Here is a 25,983-nt window from a genome sequence, read left to right on the forward strand (position 1 = left end):
TATTGTTGGGACATGACGGGAACCTTGAGGTTGCACAGCCCTGACCTGTCAGCAGTGACAGTGGCTCAGACCAAAGCAGAGGTTGCTCATGGAGAATGTGAGGTCAAATAGAGATGCGGGATAGTGTACTTCAGAGGCCGTTGCCAAGCAAAAAGAGATCTGTGTGTGTGTGTGTGTGTGTGTGTGTGTGTGTGTGTGTGTGTGTGTGTGTGTGTGTGTGTGTGTGTGTGTGTGTGTGTGTGTGTGTGTGTGTGTGTGTGTGTGTGTGTGTGTGTGTGTGTGTGTGTGTGTGTGTGTGTGTGTGTGTGTGTGTGTGTGTGTGTGTGTGTTTGTGTGTGTGTTTGTGTGTGTGGAAAGGTTACTGTGAGCATGACAAGAACAGTCATGGTGCTGCACCTGACCAATGATGCACCAGGATTGTATCTTTTCTTTTGCTGTAGTGGGAAGAGGCAAATAAGATAATAAATCACAGCACATGTCAAGGCAGCTGTGGCCTGACTGCTCATGTATTATGAGCATACTTACTCATTTGTACTGCAATTCTCCCTTCCAACACCTGTCACAGAGGCATTTCACAGTATAGCCTACACTGATTTTTACCTCATCTTCAAACCTCTGAGCACCCACTAGGCAGTGGGGGAAGCCTTGTACGGTTAAGGTGTAAGTTCTTTGGTGTAAGTGAATTCCTCCGGATCCACATTGAGCCTATAAGGGGCATGGCATCTCATCAAACATTGACGCCTCAGGAAATCCTTATGGATATCCGCATCCTACCTTGTATATACTGGCACAATGCAAAGCGTCAAAAGAAGATCACACAGATGTCAGATCAAAGCTGTGCATTCTTGGTATGTGAAGGCTGTCCATGCCTCATCATGTGTGTGCAGATGAAGATGTGAGCTCATTAGGAGGAATCACATCCCATAATCCTTGATGTGGTGTTGCCATAGAGGTACGTGTGGACTAGTAGGCTTATGGCAGCAGCAGCAGAAGAGACGGAGAGATGTAGCAGATGGAATTGTTTGAGGATTTAACTGTCTGTGTTTGTGCGTGTGTGCTGTGCAGTCCTCTGAACACCCCTCCCACCAACACCACCACAACCCTCCTCCTCTATTCATTCCTTTGAATCGTCCTGTAGCGTGTTTGTTACTCATGTTTAACGCATATTGCACTTCTCTAGGGAGGCGTTCCTGGGGGAAATGCATTGGCGAAGGTTCAAAAGTCAACATTTGTGACTGATAACGACAAAACATTAGCATGCTTGCTGTGTTGACTTAGGACATTTGAAGGGTAGTGGGTGTCATGTTATTCTTGGACCTCAGTGTGAAGTTCAGATTTTTTATAAGCTTTGGGCTCTGCAATTTCACAAAAATGAGCTTAATTCAGCTGATGTGCTCTGTATGAATACATGTAAGCGATGTGATGCGACTAGCTCTAGGCCACTGTCGTTTTTCAAAGTAGCTCTCAGATGTACAGCAGAAAGGTTGGAGACCCTTGCTCTAGACGTTCACAGCTGTTTTTTATAAAGGGCAAGCCCTCTGGATGCTTTGGTCCTGTCACCACTCTGAAAGATTTTCAAATTGACCCAAGAATCGTTTTCTGAAAATTAGACTTTTATAATATGTTTAATCCCCGAGCATCGACACATGCCAATGGAGTCATGATCAAGTAATGAAGAAATCACATACTGGTGCGTTAAGTGGTGCCGCCACGGTCATTAAAGAGGATTGATGAAGGCTAGTCATCCCTCTGTGACTCGGGGCCACAGAGGGGAAAAAAAGAGAGACTCCACTACAACATCTGCTCCACTCTTTCCTCTCCTCTGCTCGCCCCTATCTCTTTCCTCTATATTTCCTCCCCTCAGAGGGTGTCTCTCTTTTCTCATCACTTTCAACACACACACACACACACACACACACACACACACACACACACACACACACACACACACACACACACACACACACACACACACACACACTTCTCCAGGAGATTGCTCCATTATCCCGACCTCTGCCTCATCTCCCTGTCGCTCTGCAGGGCTCCAGTAGGCCAATAGCTGCTTTTCCGTCATAGCAAATGGAAGCACCTATAAAAACGTGCTCAATATTCTGGTTTGGCATTTATCCCTATCATTGCTGACAACCACACTGCACTCAATAATGATATCAAACGGTTACAATGGAACATGACTCCTATGATAGCATAGACATGATTTTCTGCTTGTTACTTTTTCCGGAGATGTACCGCCTTCAGTATGTTCCCTTTGCATCAAAGTCAGTCGGCGACAACATCCATGGGACGTGCAGATGTTCCCTGATCTTGCATTTTTTTTGTTATTCTACTGAAGAGAAAAAGTTCCTTCTTCTTTTTCTCCCATCCTACTTCTCTCTCTTTTCTCTTTCGTTCTCTCTCTTTCTGTCTCTTCGCTCCCTCTAGTTTGCATTGAAGTCCAACCAATTGCTTGGGTTTCTTTTCATGAGCCCCGGTTCAGACGCTTTGGCTTCTAAGCTATGCAAATGCATTCTGCCAGTGAAACTAAAGCCGCCTTTGTTGGTTCTCAGAGGCCTCCTCCACAGAGTCCTTCATCATTCCCTTGGATCGGGACCCTCACATTTCCCACCGTAATGAGACCACGGATAACTCTATCCCAAGTCCTCCCTCCTCATCCCTATCTCCCGGCCTCTCTCTCTCTCTCTCTTCTGCCTGTCTCTCACACCATTCCCCCTTGGGAACGGCACAGCAAAGGATGGACGTCTACAGTATGTATGCCTCAATCAGAGGCAAATGAGGATATGCAGTGTACGGCGTAGAATATGTCAATTTGTTGCAATAGAACAGAGTGAGGTGCACATTGGGGATTACTTCATACCCCTGGGTTGGGCTTCAGATAGCACCAACTTAATCATTCAGAATGTCAGTTCTCTTTGGACCGAGTCTTCTGAGACTGGCACTGAATAGACACCGCCGAGATAGTGGTTGAACTTAAAAGTCTTGAGCGACTCCTGTTGTGCTCAGTGCTCACTGGATAAGCTTGGACAGCCTTTACGTCAATGCTCCAATACAATGTGTTGGAGGTGAAACAGGTGTTTTTCAGTAGGGTGAATTTAGGAAACCAGACCTCAAATTCTCTCCCAAATTCCAATTAAATGGGTGCTCCACCAAATTAATATGACACATCCATAAAATTAGGGTGTTATAGATTACAGAGGTCAGGATATCCTGACTTTTAGTCCCGAGTTAAGGGTCAAGACCCAAAGAACACTGGATCCTACATTTCCCGTAATGCCAATAACATAATCTCATTTGGCCCTCCCCTCCTGTTAAATGCCCACATCTTCCTAAAGCCATGCTTCTGTTTTGTAATGTGGGATCTAGTTTGTAATCTCAAAGTCAAAGCTGATCTGATCCTGGTGACATCACTAGAGTATCGTCAGGGCTGTAGCTCCTCTTAAAGTGGTTTTACAAGGGGAGTCGTACTTCTCGTCTTGTGTGTGTGCGTGTTGTGGGGTGACACTTGCCACTGAAAGAATGCCACTTTAAGTTGTGCCCCTTTCTTAGCCCCTTACAGCTCTTTAGAAAGAGGAATATAGTTTGGCAGCAGAAAAAAAAAGAAAGAAGCAATTTCCTTTTCCTTTTTTTAATGCATAGGTCAAAGCAAAGACAGAGTTGTGTCCAGCTTGGATGAATACAATGTATATTTCATTGTGTTGATGTTCACAGTGCAGTATTTTTCAAAACATACAAGAAAATAAGGTAAAATGTAGCTCTGGCTACTTTGCACACATCATGAACAGCTGTAATACTGTCTTCCCTTCTACTGGGAGGATTTGGATGAGTTCACAAACACAATTTACCTCTGGATCATTCAAGGCCAAATCCCCGCTGCGGACCAAAGAAGCTTATTGTAACCTGGTTGGCTGGCTTCAACTGTTAAGCCCACATCCCCAAACCCTGAGCTACTTGTCCTGCTCTGTACAGTGCTGGGGACAGAACGCTGCAGCTAATGATCTTGTTCTCATTCATTCATAAAGTCCTGTTGGGGTGCCTGACCAGACTGGCCTTGTGCCCCGGTTTATTTAGAATCAAGACTAGTTCTGCGCCTGTAATGAAGTCTGGTTTGGCCTCTAACCTACAGAGAAGGTTTGCACTAAACCAGAACTGAAATGTTTCACTTTGTACCCTGACATTCTAATGAAGCGGCCATTCATCATCTGCATCATTAAAAACAAGATTGAAATCTTAAATGTCAACCGCGGGCCCCGCTAATATTACCTTAAACCGCAGCAAGGCTTTTATCTGTAGTGTTTCCATTTATTGTAATAGTGGTCATTTCCTCATGCTGACAGGCACATGCTCCACTTTAAATGATTTAGAGCTACAATATTTTGCTTTAAGAAAAGCCTATCTGTACCATAGTGCTGGTGCAGTCCGATTTTGATTCATGGAAGGCGTAGATTCTTGGGATAACACTATTATTGTCTTTGCATTCTGCATCTTTCCATGCCCTTCTGGTCTCTGTTGCCAATTTCACGAGAACATGGGAAGATTAAACATTAAGGCTGTTACACTGCATAGGTGTTGTTGGCTCTGCTCGTCATCATTTGTAGTAGCATTAGCCTGGACTGCAGTCGCCTAATGGCCTTCCTGAAGATGACTTTTGCTATATGCTTAAAGGAAGACATGTCAGTAACAAGGGTGTCCTGTTGGCCCAGGGGTTTAGGCAACGCCACTTGTTCAAGTCCTGACAGGATCCTTTGTAGCAGTACATCCCCCACACGTCTGCTCTGTGCCACAACATAGGCATAATGGCATGCACGCCATATTCAACAGGTGGTGATTTACATCCACTGGGAGTTCATTCTTAGTCAAGACTCCAGGCCAACATAACAGTATATAAAAAATAATGAATCTTATTAATGTGAGGGAATACTGCTCACTATATTGTTTGGTATTATTGTTTGGTATTTTATCCATTTATAATGCATCACACTGCAAGAAGTGATTATATGTTTATTGATTGTATATGCATAATCTTTATGCCTCTGCACAACTGTAGTCCAAACACACAGTTGTTTCCACTTCTGTTCCCTCATTAGGCTTCTCCCCAGGGTTTGATTGACATCTCCCTCACCAGTTGGTTATCTGCGTTGCACCTGTTGGGTTGGGACAACTTACCCTGTTGTGGTTTTGGTGGTTTTGAAATGACTCAATTCCTGGCATAGCTCTACCCAATGCACCCAGCGAGGTCGAATAAGCCAGACTAATTTATAACACCTGTTTGGTTGTGCTGAGCCTTAGGGCGGGAACACATATTGGTATACAGGTGCCAGATAAGTGTCAGAAAATGGGGTTAAAAACTACAATATTTCCCTCTCAACTAGAAGCATGATATGGAAATACTCAAGTGCCTACAGATTTTTACTTCAGTGCAGAATAAAATGTACCCTTTTGCACCTGGCTTGAGAACCTTATTATATATTATTATATTCCATCATGGAATATTTTGTTGCATGAATATTTCAGGAGATTAAGGAACCATATCCACCATTAGGGTTGCTACAAGACAAATGTTTTTTTAAGGATATTTGCAAATAACAAGAATCGTCATTAAAACTTTTTAGCATTAAGTGTTAACCTAATAGGCTTAAGCATGATGCCCTGGAATGAGCCAGTGCTCTGTTCACTGTTAAGTCACACACTCATTAACATCTCACCATGTATACTCTTTTCGTTAGCGTAAATTACACTTATGGTACCTGGTGTTTTTGGTTAATGCCTCTGCTTCCTCACTCTTTTTTTTACCCAATAGGCATTGATGCCTTCTGAACAAACTCATGCCTTTAACATGCCGTGCCGTTTGGCTTGCTTGTAAATGCTGTATGTGAATGGACTATAAAGGCTGGATGCAGAGTGTGAGGCATGCAGCCGTACATGCTTCGTGCTGATAAGAGCAGAGCAAAATTCCTTCAGCCAAAGAGTAATCGAGCTGAGACACAGTAAGGCTTAAGTCCTCCTACCTGCTTCATAGCTTATGTAATGAGATGTTAACAAATGTATCACATGACTGTGTGTGAACATTCATTCTGTAAATCGAAGATGCAAGAGGTGGTAAATCCTAACATAAACTTCATCATTATCATTTTATTATTATCAAGCTAGCATTATATAATACATTAATACATGCATGAGATCTTGATGAGTCACACATTAGTTTTGCATTTAAAAACGTCAATTGTATACCCTCATAAAGTGATTTTTCCTAATGAACAGCAGGATTAGCTGCTAAAATGGATCCTTTTTTATCGTCTGTGGTGCGTTTCCGTATCTCGCCTTATCATTTCTATGATTAGCATCACTTCAAATCACAGGGAATTATACATACTAGCCGGCTTCAAAGTGACGCAAATGATGAAAGGAGGCTCATTGAATATGAATGTCTCCCCATGTCTTCCCCTTGCGCATTCCGCTAAATTGAATTGTCTTTGTTAAGCCAAACTGGCAGGACCCGCATTTACACACACAAGGTACAAATCACTCAGCAATCCCAATAGGTAGCTGACAAGAGGAACACGGCGCCTTTTAGCGCCCCTGTGGAGGAAATAAGGCAAAAAAAAGCAAGCCAGGAGGGGATTGGTACGTTGTGGCACCCACAAGAGGCTAATGCCAACCTTCAACTATGTCACTTCAGCCCACACAGGCATCCTAAGTGCTGCTCCTGTGAAGGGATGTCTGTTGTCATGGTGACAGTATGTGGGCCTGGCATTGCACATCCTCCGACTTCCCTGTTGCCTCCCTCGCTCGCTCCTCACGTCCCTCGCTCGCCACCTACCCACTCGCTCATTCTCTCCTTCCCCTCACAAGCCAGGAAATCAATCGCTGAGACAAATGTGAAGTGATTGCAGAAAACGCAAGCTCCTCGCAGCAGCCTTACAACTGTGCACGAGAGCAGATGAGATTGCTGAGGGGGGGGGGGGGGTTCTGGCTTGCGGGGAGGTGGGGGGGGGGGCTGAATGGGAATAGGAAGGGGCCTACTTATCTCTGCAGCGAGTGATGCTTAAGCTTCTGTGACAAGCAAGAACAGTGGCGAAATAAATGTGTTGACAATGACGCCTTCAGTAGTCTGAAGGTTCAAAACCGATGCCAAACTGCCAGACGAGCAAGGGAGCAGCGCACGTACACACACTCCCTCTATATGAGACGACCGTCATATCCGTGTACCTTCTGATCAGGTCCACCACGCAATTGCACAAAAACACACACACGCACACACACACACACACACACACACACACATACACATACACATACACACACACACAGTTTTCTTGTGGGTATGTTGTGCTTTTTTATCTATCTGGGGCAATACTTTCCTGAAATATTATTTAAGCCATCTGATTCATCACTGTGTTCGCACGTCAGCCCATCTGAGGCCAGGCTCATCATGGATGGTGAAAGTGCTTTAAAGTGCCTGTGAACATGTGATGCAGCCATGACGTGAGCAGTAACACTTGCAGTCACTAAACCGCCTTCCCCCATTTTTTAAAGAGATATCTTTCTGCTGAAGTATATTTTTTTGGCTTTCTGTGTTTCCCTCAATAGTCTCTAAAAACCTTATTCTTCCAACAGAAATTCACAAAGTAAAAGCTAATCTCTTTAGCGTCATGCTCTCTTCATCTCTCCGCCAGACACGCTATATCCCAGAGGCTGTTGTACCCATGGGGATAACCTCAAGCCGCGTGCTGTCAGTTAATGGCTTCCTATGGCAAAGCAAGTAGAGTTATCTGGAGTAGGCAAAGCGCTTCTCCACTGAGACTTTGCTAAGTGGAGAGATTTAATGCAGATGTTGGAATTCTCAGTACCCAGTTCAGATTGTCTGCTGTCTGCCTTACTCTCTTTCTTCAGACTGCTGCGGCACAAGCCTTTTCACTTCAGAGGTGCCTGGATTTATATTTGGAATCAGGTTTATTTGAACAACTGAATGGAAGTAGCCACCCATCATTACTTAATCCAAGAAAAAACTTTTTCACTCTTGATGTGTTCTTCCGAGTCTCCACACAGTTCACTTATTAGCAATCCAATCTGGCTTATGACCTGGTTCTGATGCGATCTAGACCGGAAAAGTCTGATCCATAATGAAAAGCTAGTATCCAAAGTCTATTAGTTATGTCCTATTAAACCCGTATTAACCAACTTGTAACACAATGCTCTAATTGTACACTATTTCTTCATAAAGAAGTCTCTCCTCTCACCACGGTTCCTGCAAGAGATGCAAACCCCGGCCTCTGCGGTTAAAAGCACAAGATTTACCCTCAAGACTACCTGAGATTACTTCTAAATAAAGTACAATATTCAATAAATACCACCGTATTCAGCGTTTTACTTCATCAGAACCCCTTCATACTTATGATGATGCCGATTTCCGTGTTGTATAAACCCTTTTAAATTTGCTTCAGAAAAGTTGTATGCAACTTAGTTTTGTAAACCACCCTTCCTAATAAATAGAACAGATATACTATTTTCAGAATTTAAACATCACGTTAAACCTGGGAAGGTATTATAACCTATTCTTTTATTTTTAAAAGATTTGGTGTATAAGCATATTCTCTCCTTACAGAGAGGTTAGTTGTATGAGGTTGTGTGTGTTTTAAATCAGTAATGTGCCGTTGTGTGGAATCGAATTGTACTTACCTCCCCGAGGACGGAACCATCTCTTTGAAGAAAAAACCTATACCTAAAGTCCTTCTTTTCCAGTTATAAACTAATTCACAACTGAGGCTTTACAACATTTAAGGGATTTTATTTACAAAATACAAGAGAGTATAGGTATATTACATACAATGGACAAGAAAGGAAAAGAAAAGAGGTTATATGCCTATAACTCATTCAATATTTTCCCCTAATAGATGTTAACTTGGTATATTTTTCCCAAATTTGCCAAAGCACAAGATAATTAAAGTTATTGCATGTTCTCTAATTTAGTCTTGTGCCTATCCCTGATCTAAAAAAAAAAAAAAAAATCTTTAAAAATTATAAGGACTTAAAGAAAATTGCCACAACAGAGGAGCTATTGTACCCAATATTTCGTTAATTCCATTCACCATTCTATAAGATTTCCTATTATGTCATTGATTCCCATCTAAAGTTTAAGAATTTTTACCAAGTTATTTGTGTCAAGAGATTTAAAGAAGTGTTTTAAAAGACTTTGCCTGTAAGTACTTCGAAGTCCAAAATCTATATTTTTGAGTATTTTGGACTCACAAAGTTCTCTAAGTTTTTCTTCTGCCTCCATGGTTGAAGGGACAGATAGAGTCTGCTGGAACAGAGTGTGACAAACTATAGGCGTATATAGTCATGCCTTGTTCTGCTCCAAACGGGCTGTTTTATAGTGAACTGAGAACCAATGAGCTTTGAGAGAGGGAGGAGTGAAAAAGGAACAGCTGCACGGGGGACCCCGGTAGCCTCCTCCCTCTACTCCTTCCTACTGTATGGCCATATAAGGTCCTTCCCCCTACTCCTTTCTATGGCCCTATGGTCCTCCCCCTTCCTCTGGTCAACTTTAACCTGATGAGCCTTCACATTCTATTCTGTTTCATTAAACATTTCCTACTTTTACTTATGACAAAAAGAAATACAAATGTCACAAGATATGCACAGGTAAAAAGTTGTTCAATTATCACAACAGTTCATGTGCATTTTGCACAGCATGAGTTGTGCATACTTTAGAGAAAGAGAGCTTAATTTAGTTCACTTTCTCCCATGACTTCAACAAAGGCTCACTTCATCTATTCATGGAATGCCTACTTGTTTTTTTGTGACCTGATTATTGATATTTCAGTAGGAAAATGAAATCATTACTATGGCATACTTACGGTGACACGAGCGTTCCCAAATTAAGACTTTGCATCGTAACATGTCACATTATTGATTGATTAAAATTTGCTTTTGCATGGTGAAATTGTATTAGATGCAGCTGGTAGGAAATCGGATGCTTTTCCCTAATGAATTCCTAGTTGATTATATCCTGCCGTACTGAGTGTGATGCAGTAAGAAAATACATTGCAATAGCAGGAAAGGTGTGAACATGTTGCATAAAACAGTGAAAACAAACACGATACGTCGGATTTTGAATGTTCCCGGGCTTTGAGGAACAACGACAATAGAAATGTGCAAACAGAAAGACGGACACTATGCAGTCCTTTTCTGCTAGTCTTTCATGTCATTTTGATGTGATTCATCTGAATATGATTGAAGCCTCAAGGGGTCTTCTTCAAATGCCATGTTCACAGCTCGGGTAGACCCTCTGCCCCTTTTCATTATTTCAGCTTCTCTCCAGTTCCCTACGTTTTATTCGCCTGTGCCCTTACATTCCATTTTCCCTTGCATGCCATATTATTACTCCTACGGCCCTGGGTTTGTGCCATATGCATCAGAGTGGCATCATCTCTAAGCAGTTAAGACATCTTATGGGATGGGCTCATTTGACCTCTCCAGTGACCCTTCGTGATTACCTTGAGAAGGTTGCAAAAATATATGTCAGGGCAGAGTTTGCATCCGCCTGCTCTTGGGTTTTGATCAAAGGTCTCTGTGCTAAGCAGAAAAGCTTTCTGCACAGCAACTGTTTATTGAGGAAACAGCCAGACTCGCCATAGATTTTTATCCTTCAAGCTCAATTGGGGGTAAGGTTGATTGTGTGAAATTGCAGGTCAATAGTCGATCTATTTGGGGACCCCTGTGCCAGTCCCTGTGATCAAAAGAAAAACACCAGTATTTACTTATCGATTTCGCATGGTGCACCTACTGTGTAATTGAGGGCTGTATTCTGGTAAAGAAATAAAATAATTATATGTGGCTTCCCAAATTCTCTTCCAAAACTTTACACAAGAGCATATTTACTAAGATCCCAAGTTTTGGCACACACTTTTTTTTAAATGCAGTTAAATACACACAAAATTGAAATATGAGTTTTTTTTTTTACAAAATGTTTAGTCATTTCTCCTCTAGATGCATGGGTGATTTAAGACTACACAGATTTCAGAGATTTATCAGCATCAATAAAAGAGAAGCGGTGCTACGGGCAATTTCAATCACGTTATTATCTGTTTTCGTTATTAAAGGAAATGACGAATCTTGTATAATTAAAAATAAGCTGCAAAAATCGATTTCATAGAAACAGTCTGGTGAAGTGAGATTTCTCATCGGCCTTTGGGGAAAGGGAAGAGGAAATATAAAAGTTATTATCCTGTGTGGGTAAAAAGGAAAAGAAAGTCTGAAGGCATTCATTCCAGGATGTTGTGTTTTTAAATGAGTTTGGTTCGGTGGCTCTACGTGTTTGGTGTGCTGATGTGGGACCATGAAGTTATTAAAGTTTGGTGGTGGGGATATTAAACAGCCAGATATCCCTGCTTTTCCGACAGAACAAAGGACTTCAAAACTGCTTTGAAATGCACCAACACACCTCAACACATTAGTGGATCCACAGCTCCTCTTGGCTCATCAGAAGAGCCCATGCAAATCCAGTAATAGCTTCTCTGAATGCATTTATAATGCTCTCCAAAGAGGTGGAACCTGGGTGCTGTTTCCATATTGCTATCCATATTTATATCATAAGCCCACATATCAACACATGCTGATAATATTCATGAATTCCTTAGCAACCGATCCAGCAGAAGCGGTGGTGAAATTTAACTTTGCCCCGTCTGTGGTGAGAGCCTCCTGCAGTGGGTGCTAACGTTGGTGTGTGCACGGGTGCCTGTGTGTCCGTGTGTGTGTGTGTTCCCCCATTGATTTATGTGATGCTGCCGAGGTAATTGGATGTGTGACGCCCACCAAAAATCCCCTTTAGCCCTGGGCAAGCGCTCTTTCAGTCCCAGCATGCCTCTGTGGAAAGCACAACCCAAAGTGAGGCTTATTCTTTCAACTGGCAAACATCAAATGGTTCCCTGTTCTCTCCATCACAGCCTCCATCCCTCTCCTCTACGCTAGCATCAGAGGAAAGCCCATTAACATGTAATGACATGACCGTGCACACGCATACCAGTCATAGGGAGACATGCAGCTGGGGATACACACCCTGCTCACCAACAATCTTCCCAGCTAATAACTGTGGATTTACATATTCTGTGTGACTATTATATCGAAGAGCTGATTGTTGTCTCGTGGAGCAGATACAGCTCCGGGCCAGGTGCTCGAAAGTATCAAGGGTGTTAAATTAGCTCTGGTGGGTGGAGAGATGTACAGAAACTGTGGCATAGCGTTGAGTTTTACACAGTATGAATTTAATTAAAGACGGCCTGGCTGCAGCAAACATTCATCATGTAAAAAGAAAAGGGCCGCAAGCTTACACAACAGCATTAGATAAATAAAATAAATGATAAATAGCCAGGAGAATCAGCAATTAACTGAGTAGTGTAGTGTCACATTGTTCTGCCTTTAAGAGATGAGCTGTGGTGTTTGCTATCAGATGGATCTTGTTGTTCTTATGGTTGATACCTTCTGGGGCTACATCTACTACTATTTTAATTATGTTGTAATTTCTCGATTTTATTGTTTGTTAGAAATCATCAGATTTTTTCAACTTCCTTGTTTGGGGCCAATCAACAAATGGCAAAGTGTTACATGTTAGGGCTGCAACCACTGCAACTATTAAGTCACAGATTTGTTTAGCACAAATCCCACATGGATGTATATATGCCTTCCCAGTAGTTCAAAATCCAAATATATACAATTTATAGCAATACACAGTGATATGAAATGGATAAAAAGAGCAAGTTATCACATTTGAGAAGCTGGAACCATCGATTGTTCTAAATGTTTATTTGATAAATGATTTATTTTAATCCATCAAATAAGACATTTGTCAATCATTTGGAATATATCACTAAATCATACAACATTTGATTTTGGAAGCTGAAACCATGGAATAATATTTTTAGGGATGGCAATGTTGTTAAGTTGGTGGGTCTGCCTGTCATGTCAACCATCGTGTCAACAATACCTCATTGATTGCTGTGCAGTTTGGTGCAGGCATCCACGTTTCTCACAGGAAAATTTAAATCACTTTGGTAAGCCTTTGACTTCTCCTCTGTCTCAGTAATCATGACAACTTCAGTCCTCCAGATACACTGGTTTTTGAATGGAGTTACATACAGCCACAGCTAAAGTTTGTCCTTGGCGCTTATTGGAAAATTGTAGCATGCTAATATTATGTGAAACTAAGATGATACAAATGGTAAACCTTACACCAACTCAGAAACAACATGTCAGCTTTGTCTTTGTGATCATTGTTAGCGTTCTAATCTTAGCCTTTGTCTCAACGTACTCCCTAACAGAACTGCTAGCATGACTGCAGAGTCTGTGGTGTTGTTTCTTTTAAAAATCACTTAAATAATTGACATATTATCCAAAATGTTTGGTTTGACTAATTGAGCATTACATTCTTCATTCTTCTGCTCCAGTCATCATTAATTCCCTTACAAAGCAGTATGGACTTCACAATAGCACGTATACGATGGCTGGCTATTTATCTCACACGTGTATCATCTCCCTTGCACTAGTTGCTGTAATCCCTAGTGCAATGCAGAAGTAATGTGTGATGTCTCCTTACCTCACTGGGGCTAGATAGGTTTTTTAGTTTTTTAACCAGAAGACTTAATAATGCATGAAAAAGAGGGGGTCAGAATAAGGTTTGTTACTCAAGAGGATGGCTTGTTTAGGAAATTCTAGCTTAAACGTGGATAAGTCTTCACAGTGATACACCTCACTGCAAGCAGCTTGAAAACACACACGCACACGTGCACAAACACAAGGACACAATGTACCATGTCTTGTTGAAACTATCACTATCTCTTGAGCTGCCAGTGCTTGACACGCGTATGTGTCAATATTGTGTTTGTGGCTGTGCCCACGCAAGTGTAAATCATGTGTGTCTGCAGGCATTTGTATTCGTTAGACGCTGCGGGCTCTCTCTCTCTCTCTCTCTCTCTCTCTCTCTCTCTCTCTCTATCGTTCTAGTGGTCTGACCTCCCACTGAATCATACACTGCAATGGACTCAGGCAGAAAGAGAGGCAAGAGGAAAAGAAGATCGGCATCTCCTCTCCTTCCCTCTCAAGCTAACCTGTTTATCTTCTCTGATTCGTCTTAATATTTCCGTGACCTTGTTTTTGATGTTGTGTAATCGGCTGCTGGAGGTTTTGGGGTGGAGGGCAGGGGGAGGCAGCGGGGGTGGAAGCAGGACACTGATCTAAACTGTGGCGACAGCTACGGCTTTCCCCCCTCTCACCTCCTCCGCTCTCCAAGGGAGGTGACAGCATGGAGACGGAAGGAAAACCTTAAAGACGGCGGGGGATTTCGTCATTATCACAAACACGATTTTCTTGGGTGGCGAGTGAATAGAAAAAAAGAGCCTGAACCGTGCGGAGCGTTCACACGTGGATAGGAATGATCACACTTGCTTGGGTTTTGCTCACTGTCCCTGTATCTTTTACTCCCCTGCTCCCTCTTTGATGGACTCACACACACACACACACACACACACACACACACACACACACACACACACACACACACACGCAATCATGCAGAGCAAACAACAGGGAGAATGCCTCTGACTCATTTATTTTACCATTAAGTGGCCTGCTGTACATGTTACGAGGTTATATGCTGCAACGGAGGTGGGAGTCAGCCATGATTATGGCGTCATTGAAAAGCCAAAAGGGGAACAGCTGTGGGAATTGCTCACTGCCTTGTTTGATGACATAATATGCTAAGACTCATTGACTTATGGCATGGCATCAAATGGTCACACATAGCTTTGCTGCAGCATTGAGTGCTGATGTTGACGTCTGAGCTTTTTGAAAGAGGTTTGGCTCTATATAAGAATCTTTGCAAATTGGATAAAGCAATGTAAAAATCCTCTGTCAAGGTATTACATCATGGTCAAGTACATTTTCTGCAGGACATATTTTGATCTGACTTGACACTTCATCTTTTCATGTCATTTTTTTTTGTAAGTCCAACAAGTCCTTAAGAATTTTTCTTTCTCATAGGACATGCGCAAATGCTGTATGATTAATCAGAACCTTATTTAGGCATATCTCTACCTTTTTGAAGGGTTGTCATTTGGTTTTAACAGAAACATATATAACACTATTAATAATAACTTACATTAAAGCACTTTTCAAACACATATTACAAGCTGCCCTTACAACAATAACATAAAGCCAGAGACGTGTGTTGGTAATTTTGGTGAAAAAAACAATACAATATTAATTTAACATTTCGACATTAAAAGTCAATTGAATCAGTGATGCACTCTTCAATAAGATATTTTACGGAGTCTTGAGGAGGCGTTCTGAAGCAGCTGAAGCGTGGATAGGTATTAGTCAATAGGATTATATTGACATATATTAGAAGATGAATGTACTCACTCGTATACAGAGAAGGCAACCAAAGAGGCTTGTTCCTCATGCATCCCCAGTGTTCGGGACATGACCATAGGTCGCTTACACAAGCTTGACCTCGATTTTAGCTCGAGCGGTGTCTACAACTGACTCACAGTAGCCTCCACAGCTGTCCCTGAAGAAGAAGAACAAATCTGTGCTGTGTCAAAAAAAAGATGTGAACTCCTGTAACAGTCTGCTTGGCCTGATCCTTTCCTGTACTGCAGTGACACCTCTGGCTGATTAAGGCCAAGGAATGTGGAGTCCAGCACACACTCCATTAGGCATTGCCATCTCACGGCTGGACATAAGATAAATCAGATTTACTACTGTATATTCATTTTTCTGAAGGCCTCATTGAATTTATGTAAATTTCTGTTCGTGATATTAGCAGTTTTGTGGGTAGCTGTATGTTGGTCTAATATTTGCAAAGCTTTCTAAAATATTTCCTCTGCTTGTTTTTAGCCTTGCAATCCAGGCTGCCAAAATGCAAAACAGGTGCCTTTGCTAGAACTCCTTAATATATACAGTATTACTCTCTGCTTTTGGTTACATAAGTTCTTCCCTCCTCCCCCCCCAACCTCCCATATTGGTGCTCTCAAAAAAAGGGGGACATTTAAGGTTATCGTGTATCAACTTTCGATTTGACGTGCAATTATCAGATCATATAGCGTTCAGAAAGAAATCAGAAGTGATGATATTAAGTGTGTGCTCTGGCTTTGACGATGTGCGTTGCATGGCGTCTCTTGTACAAGTCCAGGATCGAACAATCCTCTCCTCGTTTGTTGGCTTCACTGCGGGGCGCAAGCTCTTTGAAGAGAATGGAATCTTTCTGTGCGATGCAGGGCACATGGAGCTCACTTAAGAGCATCCCCCCTTGTTCTTTTCCTTGTTTGGAGCCTTGCACTGCACCACAGGATGGTGAGTTTTAATGAGGGGATATTAGAGTTGCTGCACATAATTTTTTAGCTGTGGATAGATAACACCAGAAAGGTAAAAAGTCAATTTCCTCAACAACTGGCTCCATGGTAACATTGCATGACCACGCGAGTAATTAAGTAAGGAGAAGAAAAGAGATTCTCCTTCAGCGCTGTGTTTATCTTCCTGAGCGGTGCTCTGAGTCTAGGGCTTATTTCCTCCGCGTGGTTGGCTCGACTTCCTCCATCATTTCCTGTTTCTTCTTCTTTGTATTATCCTAAAGCCAAGGTGCACAATGTAAGCAATGGCTCCTTTGACTGGGATTCTGAGCGGAAGTATTAGCAGGCGTGGAGAGGAGAGGAGGCTCAGCACTATAGGGAGAAGATTAAATTATCTCCTTTGAAGGTGTGCAGGCGCTTTCAGCAGACAGAGGCCATTATTAATATGCAGTGACACATGCATACATCCAAAATGATCCCGGACGCCTCGTCATGGATCATAAAATTCCCCAAGGTGCCTTTTGCTCATCGCATACTGAGAGCCGCCAACGCATCTCGTTTGAATCATAGCGGTTCCGCCAGGGTGTACGGAAAGAGGGCAGGAGGATTGGGAAAAGAAGGAAAAATGACTCTTGTGTTTTATTAGATTTCACTGAAAAATTCGATTAGGTTGGAGCAGTTTGACTCCATGGCAGGGTGCTGTGGCGCTCTGTCCACGGCTGACAGGAAGGCCTATGAACATACACAAGCGTGGTTTGTAAGCTTCCGCCTGTCTGGGGCATGGTGATCTCTTCTTTTCATTTGTTGCTGGTGTCGAAAGTAAGTACTTTTGTGTCATGCACTTTGTACCCAAATTGACTGTGTGTACAGTATATTGCATTAGACAGGTATTTGACAGTATAGCATGCTGTTCTCTAATTATTCTAATCAGCTGAAGGTGGCCAGGTTTAACCAGCTGTATGGGATAATTTGCCTCTCACAGTGTGCCAGTGAGATAATACCTATCAGCGATCTCTTCACTTAACCTCCCGGCTGCTCCATAGAAGCACCTAGATCTGCGATGGAATACTCACTTCATACTCCTGAATGTTAAACTTCATTGAATAAGATAAGCCCACAGCATGCTCATTACTCAACTGGATGGAGGCATCAACAACGTCAGCCAGAGGTTACACATATGGTCATCAACTGTATAATTGGAATTTCTTCACTTTTATTCCCTTACTTTGCCTTTCCTTGGAAGATAGCCCAAGTGAGCTGTCATCCATGATTGATTTTCACATTGAAGGGATGCCTACTTTGACTAAGCACTGACTATTACAGAAGCTCTGTAATGCCTGTGGCATTGAGTGGGTTGTTAAGTACAGAGCAGGAAGCTGTTTAGCTTGAGCGCTCTCATGCTTAACATGTAATGTACATGCAAATCGGCACACATTTACTTCTGAACTGTCATGCATACAAAAGGATTCATGATCAGCTGACTATAAAATTATCCTACTGGAAAAGTTCTGGCAGCTTCAATGTTTAATAGTGGCAAGGCTGAGCTTGAGAAATCCTTACATGGTTGTGTTTATGTCCCTGTATGTCATAGCATGCTACTGTATGTTAAAGCTCACTGCAGTGAAAGAAACAACGTGTCATTTGCTGACAACATAATTACAATTGTGGAGTGCCAAGTTGTTATCATTAGTTTGTTGGAGAGTTGGTCTGACATATGCACGAAAGGTCCTTTAATTGCCAGTTGAAGTCTCATTTATACGCTTTAGTTTCCCATTGATTTGAGCTTGTGAAAGCTATAAGTATTTTTGCGTTGGGTTACTTAGTTGGTCAGTCAGTTCTGAACTAATCCAACTTTATTATGCATGCACATGCCTAAATGTCGAAGCATTTTCCTGGCTTGTTACTTGTCTTCTGGGGAAGGAGTTTTTCTTTCCCTTTAAGGTGGTGTTAAGCTCTCATCATGTGCAAGATGATGATTGTCTGTAAGGAGAATGGCAGGTGTAGTATCTTGGATGTGTGTTCAAAGGTCCAGGCTTTCCATTTTCCCAGATTTCCATGGTTGCTTTTTCTCTACTGCACGCTGTTAAATGAACTCAATCCAAAATGAGTCCATTTAACACAGGTGTTTAGGGAGTACGGACAATACAGAAATACACTATGTGCATGTTATACATTAGTTAATCTTGGGCATTTTCTCAGTAGACCAGTTAGAAACATGGGCTTGACCATAGGTGGCAGATATAGCCATCTCATTCACAAGATTCAAACATTGTAGGGTTATTTTCAAATACTTTGGTGGAAATCTCAAAATTCAATTAGTAAAGATCTGGTTAAGGTAAAGCCATTTTGGAATTATTATACATTGTCACCTTCCTTACAAGCTCCACCTGTCCATAAACAGGGACATCTAGTTGACACATCAGTAAAAGTGTGCATTTTTTAAATCTGTCTTGCCAATTGATGTGATTGGTAGAAGCTAGGAACTCGGGCCTGCCTAGAAATGATATACTTTGACTGACACTGTACAACACCAGACCTCCCCTGTGACCCTTCAAGCTTCATGAGTGGACATTGATTTACTCCCCCTGTGTTTTCTGGATGGATGAATAGGGCAGAGGCACTTATCTCAATTACAGCGTGAAATGGAGTGTATCCAAAAATGTGATTCTCTATGTCAGATACAGTCATGTGCGCAGGCACATACTGGCCTGCGCACATGCATAGGTATGTACGTGCAGAGTGCAGACACAGATTTAGAGCAGCAGGGTGACATAGCACAATCAGACACAGTTTACTGTGCATGAAATCAACAAAATGGACATATGCTCCTCATGCTCAGGCCTTACTTTTTTGTGGGACCACAATTTTCTCTCAGACAGCTGGTTGCCAACCCTTCCCACCCGCCAAATAATGTTCTATTTACCACACGTCGATAATAGAAAACAAAACATTGTGGTTTAAGAAACAGGCAGCTCTTTTGTTAAGAGGAATTGCATACATGCATCCTACACATCAGGTCCTCAGTGTACCAGGTGTGCATGAGCAGATACAGTATGTATCACCCATGGTACATGACCTTAGACCTTAAGGTGTTTCAAATATTCATATCTTTCCCACTCCAGGCTAGTTACTTTATGAATCCCTGTAGGTGCCTGTCATGCCCTCCAGCATTATAAATGCCAAATATAAATATGCCACTGGCAGCAAATCAGAGTTCAGTTTTGCCAGCAGGGACCCCGAGGGTCAGCTTTAATGATAGTGGTAGTAGGAGCCCACAAGACAAAACCAGGTATCATTAAGACAATTTGGATCTGCATTGTGTGATTGTGTGAGTTTTGTTTGCGCTATATTTATGATTAGGACATGAGAGAAAAGTGCATGATTTTTGCCACTTTTGCCTAATAATTAATGATAAAGATTTTATGATCATGAAGCAAGGGATGTATCTTGGCACTCGAGTAATTCAGCATTACATCCTTGCTCTTACCTTAATATTTTAATTTGCAGATAAGTTTGTTGATAATAACAAAATACAAAATGCTGATTGATATGAATCATCCAACGGGTGTTTTCTCCCTGCGAGGCCTGCGGTCAATTGTACTACAGAAAGTTGCTGACTCACCAGGCATATAGAGGGAGCTATTTTACACTTGTCTCATTTTTCATCTTTAATACCCTTATTTGTCTTTCTGCCTCTCCTACCTCTCACTTGGATTTATTTGAAAAATAAAGAACTCAAAGAGCAGCTGAAATCCCACCATGGCTTAGAATGACAGAGACACAGCAAGAGAACTCTGCCTCTAAAGGTTAAAAGAAACTTCTGAATTTATAACTATGAATTGTTCATCTTGGATAACATATTTGATTTTCCTTCAAACATCTTTGCATTGGTCTTCGCCTGCGGTAATCCATCTTTGACCCAAGTCACCTGTGAGCACCTTACACTTTCTGTCACAGCTGGATGAGCGATGGCCCTGCTCACTCTTTTCCCAATCCTTTAGTTCCTGGACTGATGGACCCTCTAAAGCGCTGCGTGTTGTCTGGCGGCTCCTCACTTGGAGAGCTGAGGCTCCTGGCTTGTGCGGAGACATTACAGGTTACACCCGCACAGACAGGTATCTATAGATGCCATTGACTTTAAATTAAAGCAGGGCGCGGGGTGATCCATCATAAAGTTGCACTCTGGACACAGCTACTGTGTGATGCATGGGCTTCACTACGGTGCACTGCGATCAGAGCTAAATTACCCCAGCGTCCTGCGCTCCTTCTTCCTCTCCCCTGCTGTCCCGTTCCACACACTGCCAAACCCTCCCATTTTACACTCCATGGAGCAATACCTCCCGAAACCACTTCCAAAATATTGCCGTTTGTACTCTGCAGTTTGTACGACCAAGGAAGTGTACTAGGTGTCGGGGTGGAAGTTTATTACTCCACTCAGGGCAGGTTCAAAGGCCTACACCAGCATGTCACTGTTTTTCCTTTCATGTTTCAGATAGAAAGGGCTGTCAGCGTTAGTGACACAGGCCTCATTCAAGCCTTGGACACTGTTGCTATGTTTGCGCAAGTGGCTTTTAGCCCCTTAGAGTGGAGGTTACATAGCTTTTTCTTTGAAGGCTGATGATGACCAAGATTTAGAGACCATACAACTACCATACTGGTTTTTGCACCATTATTACACTGGCATTAGTTCAACCATGTTTAACGTGTATCACACTTTAACATTCAATATGCTAAACATGGACTTCTTGCAGAGATTGAATTTACATAACAACATATCTGCTATTCTTGTTGTCAGTCTTACATTTTTATCACGTGGTAATGAGAGCAAGATGTGAGCTGCTTTGATACATTTCCCCCTTTGTATGTTCAAGGACACACAAGATTCAACATTCAAATGATCCCTCTCACAATGCCCATTCTCACTTTTGGTTTGTCTTATGGGTTTGAGTTTCCAGCAACATACTTAGCTATACGTAGCTATGAATGCAGAGCCCACTTCTTTATCAGTGTGGTTGTTTTGATACATGTCACTGTAATCCAGTTTGAGCAAAACAAAATTGACATTTTGGGAAAATAGCTTATTTGCTTCTTATAGATAGAGATATATTCAGTATGGATGATACATATTCATATTCTCATTAATTCTTTATACAGCATGAAATCTGAGGCTATAGAAGAAGAAATTCAAGAAAATTAAACACTTCAAGCAGTGGGGAAATAGCTGGCCTTTCTTTGTCTGTTCCTGGCCCTCCTTTCTCTCCATCTATCTCGTCATCTTCCCCCCATTTCTCTCCCTCAATTTTTTTACACGACAAGGTAACATTGCTCAATTTCAAGGTCTATTGAGCCTCTCATTGCATTGGGGTTTCACACTGGCTCACAACATGACAAGTTAGTTATGGTTAGGACAAAAACAAAAATTAAATTTCAATTAGTCTCTGTGGCATGGAAGGCTGCCCATTCCAAACATGTACCTGTGAAACACTGGACTAACTGCCACTCAGAAACACACACACACACACAAACACACACACACACACACACACACAAACACTGTACACCTCACACAAAGAATAATGGATGAAAGCAATCATAAGTGCACCGGCACCATCTTCACCATCTTCCAGCACGCGTTGCTGTAGGTGCAGCAGTCTTACATTTTGTTCAACTGTATCCCTGAGTTATATGTAAACCATGGGCTAACATGCACATTAAACACTACTGCCCTTACTGAACTATGATCCTTTGTTCCATTTTGTGTCTCAAGCGATGAACCAATAAATGAGCAATAGGGCGTACCCTCAATTCACTCTCGAGCACATTTCTGTGAAGTTTCTCCAGTTGCTCTATAAGCACAATAAAGACAGAGGAAGAGGCCAGCCATAAGAAGCCTACTTAAGGTTTTCTCCTATCACAATCCTATGTCTTCAAATGGAAGGAACATGTAATCTAGATCTGCTTGAATGGCTAGGGCCAAAGAAAGAATCCTATTTCTGCTGTCCATGAAAATCTTATTGCTTCAATTCTCTGTATTATTTCCCAGAAGCACTGACGACACCAACAAAGAAACTGACAAAATGTTCCCATAGAGACCCAGCTCTTTCCCTCTACTGCATACTGCGCTTGACCTTTCTGCCGATTTAGCATGTCCTTGTGGACAATGTGTTGGCTTCAAGACAGAGACGTACATCGCCCGAGTGGACATTTGCTCCTCAACCCATTCATGCCAAGAGAAGAAATCACATTTTTCCAATTGTCTGTGGGGAGTTGATGGAAGTACACATGGGGCAAGAGGATGTATGGAGAGAAAAACAAATCAGCAGAGAGTTCATGCCAAGTGAATTCCATGGAAATAAAATGTTTTAATCACAATCTGAGACCTTTTGGCCTCTCTGCCTCGTACTTGCTGCTTTAGTCGCAAGGAGCTTGATGCTGGCTGTTTGTTTGTCATATGCTTTGAGTTTCACATTTCCCTGGAAGCGTACGACTCTGCTGCATTAATTATGACTCTAATTGGCCAATATACAAGTATACTAAGTTAAAAATATCTTAAATGTGCAACACATTCTGCAGGGATATTAAGTCCTCCTAGGAACATTATGTTGTAAACAAAGAAAAAGAAACATTTAGATAAAAAAAAGGAAACATAATTTCACCCTTACTGGCTTATATCTGGGAGCAATAGAATTGTAAAAGCACATTTGTTGTTGTTCAACACTTACAACAAGTAAATAAACCACCTTCAGGGATCACTCTCTTATGCTGTCGGGAATTGCTTCATCAGTTTGTCATTTCATCCTTGTCTGTTTTCCCATTTTATTCTATGATTCATCTGCACACATGATACGATTGTGCTATGATTTAACCACTGTATGATAGCAAACGACTATCTAATTTTTTGGCTTAAAAGTGATTTTGGGAGCCATCACCAGAAACTTAATTGTGTCCCTCAAAATAAGACTATCAGAGTATAACCAGAAACAGCTGTTGGACGATCACAGTCCACCTGGATTTATTGGCAAGTCCACCAAGGACAAAGAGAGTGAAGTGCAGCCTAATTTCATGCTAATTAGCTGAAACAGTAAGAGTAGGCATGCTGCCTGTGAAAGCAAGAGCCATGCTATTAATATAACAGGGAATAAAGAGCCTTGCAAGTTCTCATGGGGATCGAAAGCTGCCATCCCACCCGGCGCTCATCGAAATCAGACTCATACAACCTGTGTAATTACCACATGTAATGGCCACATTTCAAGGCAGTAATTATATTTCTAAAGCAGTAATTATACAATCCCACCTTTAGTGTGCACGTTTAAATGCTCAGATACATTACTCACTTATACTACACTTCATTGTGGATTCCATGATGCATGTATGAATAAAATAACTTAAATGGCTTTCCATAATGTACTGCCCAATTTAGGCTGTTGTGTCTACCAGAAAGGATCATTTAAAACCAATTTCCAATGCATTGTTTAAACCGTTTACTGATTGGTTTAGAAAACAGCAGTGATCTACAGCAGTGTGCGCTGTCCTTGGTGCTGAAGTGATTTCACTGTAATCAAAGCACTTAGATTTGATTGTTTCAATGTTTGTGTGTTTCTATTATTCTCAATTTATCAGGTCTTTAATTTTATTTATTTTTTGAGAGAGAGAGAGAGAGAGAGAGAGAGAGAGAGTGAGTCTTCTGTAGTGTGACATCATAGCACTCACATTTTCCACTGTGAGTGAGGCCATTTTCCTTTCTCCAATGTGTGTGCGTTTCTTTTTTCAACTCAGACGGTAGACAATCCGCTGGCTGCATGGCTCTATTTGCCACTGGCGCCAGTCACTGCTTTGATTCCTCTGTTTCAGTGGGGCCTTCCCCTGATTACTGGCCCAGTCATTCCCTCCTGCTCCCGAGTCTCATTGTTCCCCCTCTCTATTTGTGTCACCTTATTACGCATACCCTTTTTTTTCATACCCTCTCTTTCTCATTTTCCACGCCTTCTCACTCCCCCTTTATCTTAACCCCTCCATCTCCTCCTCTGCCCTGTTCTCATCACACACACACACACACACACACACACACACACACACACACACACACACACACACACACACACACACACGGAGGGTGATGCACAAACACCATCCCTCACATCTCCAATGAGTACCTTGTTATCATCTTGTCCCCTCAGCGGCTCTCTGTCTGGCTCGGTCTCAGCTTGGATCCTGTCACTAATGGGACTGCGTCATTCTCGACAGCTGCAATTCCTCAGCGCTGACAAACAAGAGATGTGGTGCGGCTCTGCAAACACAGCTCAGAGGGATCGTAGACTAATGCCTCGCTCTGATTTACACATTTACAAAAGGCTTTTTAAAAACATAAACAAATAATTCTTGTTTGACACAGCCAGGGTTGCCACACAGCCCCCGTAAAGACAACATACGTTTATAGAGCTCACTCGCCCATATGTTCCTTCTCAGTCGGGAGTCCGACTCTCTTCATATCCCGTCATATCGCTGCCTTCTGAAATGTTCTTTTTCATTTAAAGTAACGTCAGGCCACAGTCTCGGTATCAGTGAACACAATGCATTCAATATTTATGAGATTTGAGAATGCAGTGACAACAGACTGGAACTTGTCAGTGTGCTATTCTTGGTTCAGACGTCTTAGAAGTTGGTGTGCGTGCTCCTTAGATCTGCAGAAGTGAAGCAAAGTGAAACTTTGTGAAAGCGTCAACAACAGCACATGTTAAGAGTTCGGCTGCCTTCGATCTTTCAGTTCTCTAATCGTTTCCAATAGGTCCTGCAGGGCAACAACAAAGACTCCCAGAATTCGTATGCTGGATATGTTTTTTTCTTTTGATTCTGTCCTTAAATACATTTATTTTAATTTTTTTTTGTGAGCGCTGTTTTCATCTCTCCTAAGAGGGCACTTTACTTATCAGCTGACCTGCTTGTGACCCAGAGTAGGCTTTTAAAAAACAAACAAATGCACGAACAACTGGTCCATTTTTTATTTATTTTTTAATCCTGTCGGATTTCAGGCTATGTACTTATCCTCAGGAGGAAACTGCTTTTAGCAGGTCCTGTTAACAATGTGCCCAGACAACTATGACTGGAGTTCTTGGATTCTGAAGAAAATGTAGATGATTCTCATCAGGCAAGTGCTGGAGTTATATTGAGTTTATTTTTTCTATGATTCCTAATTGGATTTGTGAACGTGATTTGACTGGCCCGGACCTCATACAGTATTAGCTCCAGATTAACTTCAGAGTACATTTTACCGAAAGAGGACTGGACTGAAGAAATATATATATCTTAAAAAAAAGGTTTTATCTTTGTAGATAGAGATTATTTTTCCAGGAAGGTCAGAAGCCTACCTTGTTCACAGAAAACTCTGAAACATTCTCTAAGATCTGACTGGCTAAGATGGTAGCGCCGCACAGTGAGAAGATTTTACTTTTCTAGTGGTGGGTATTAGGCAGCTCACGCAGTAAACTGAGGCGAGCTGTGTGTTGAGGCTTATTGTGTTTGAAGAGAGGCAGGTACACTGATCTGTGTTAATAACGCGGTGGTAAGAGCCGCTCAGCCAGCCAGCAGTTATGGCCTGCCAGCATATTACCAGTGACATCACAGATCA

At 42.0% G+C, this 25,983-nt stretch overlaps 1 protein-coding gene across 1 annotated transcript in view; it reads left to right on the plus strand.

The window, feature by feature from the left end:
- The window catches only part of LOC307266139 (MAM domain-containing glycosylphosphatidylinositol anchor protein 2), a gene marked incomplete at its 3' end in the record, with an annotated part of 152,960 nt that overhangs the window by 918 nt on the left and 126,059 nt on the right, over nucleotides 1–25,983 (plus strand). The window lies entirely within an intron of this gene.

Source organism: Ammodytes marinus (genome assembly GCF_949987685.1).
Source record: "Ammodytes marinus genome assembly, chromosome: 19".
NCBI classification, from domain to species: Eukaryota; Metazoa; Chordata; class Actinopteri; order Uranoscopiformes; family Ammodytidae; genus Ammodytes; species Ammodytes marinus.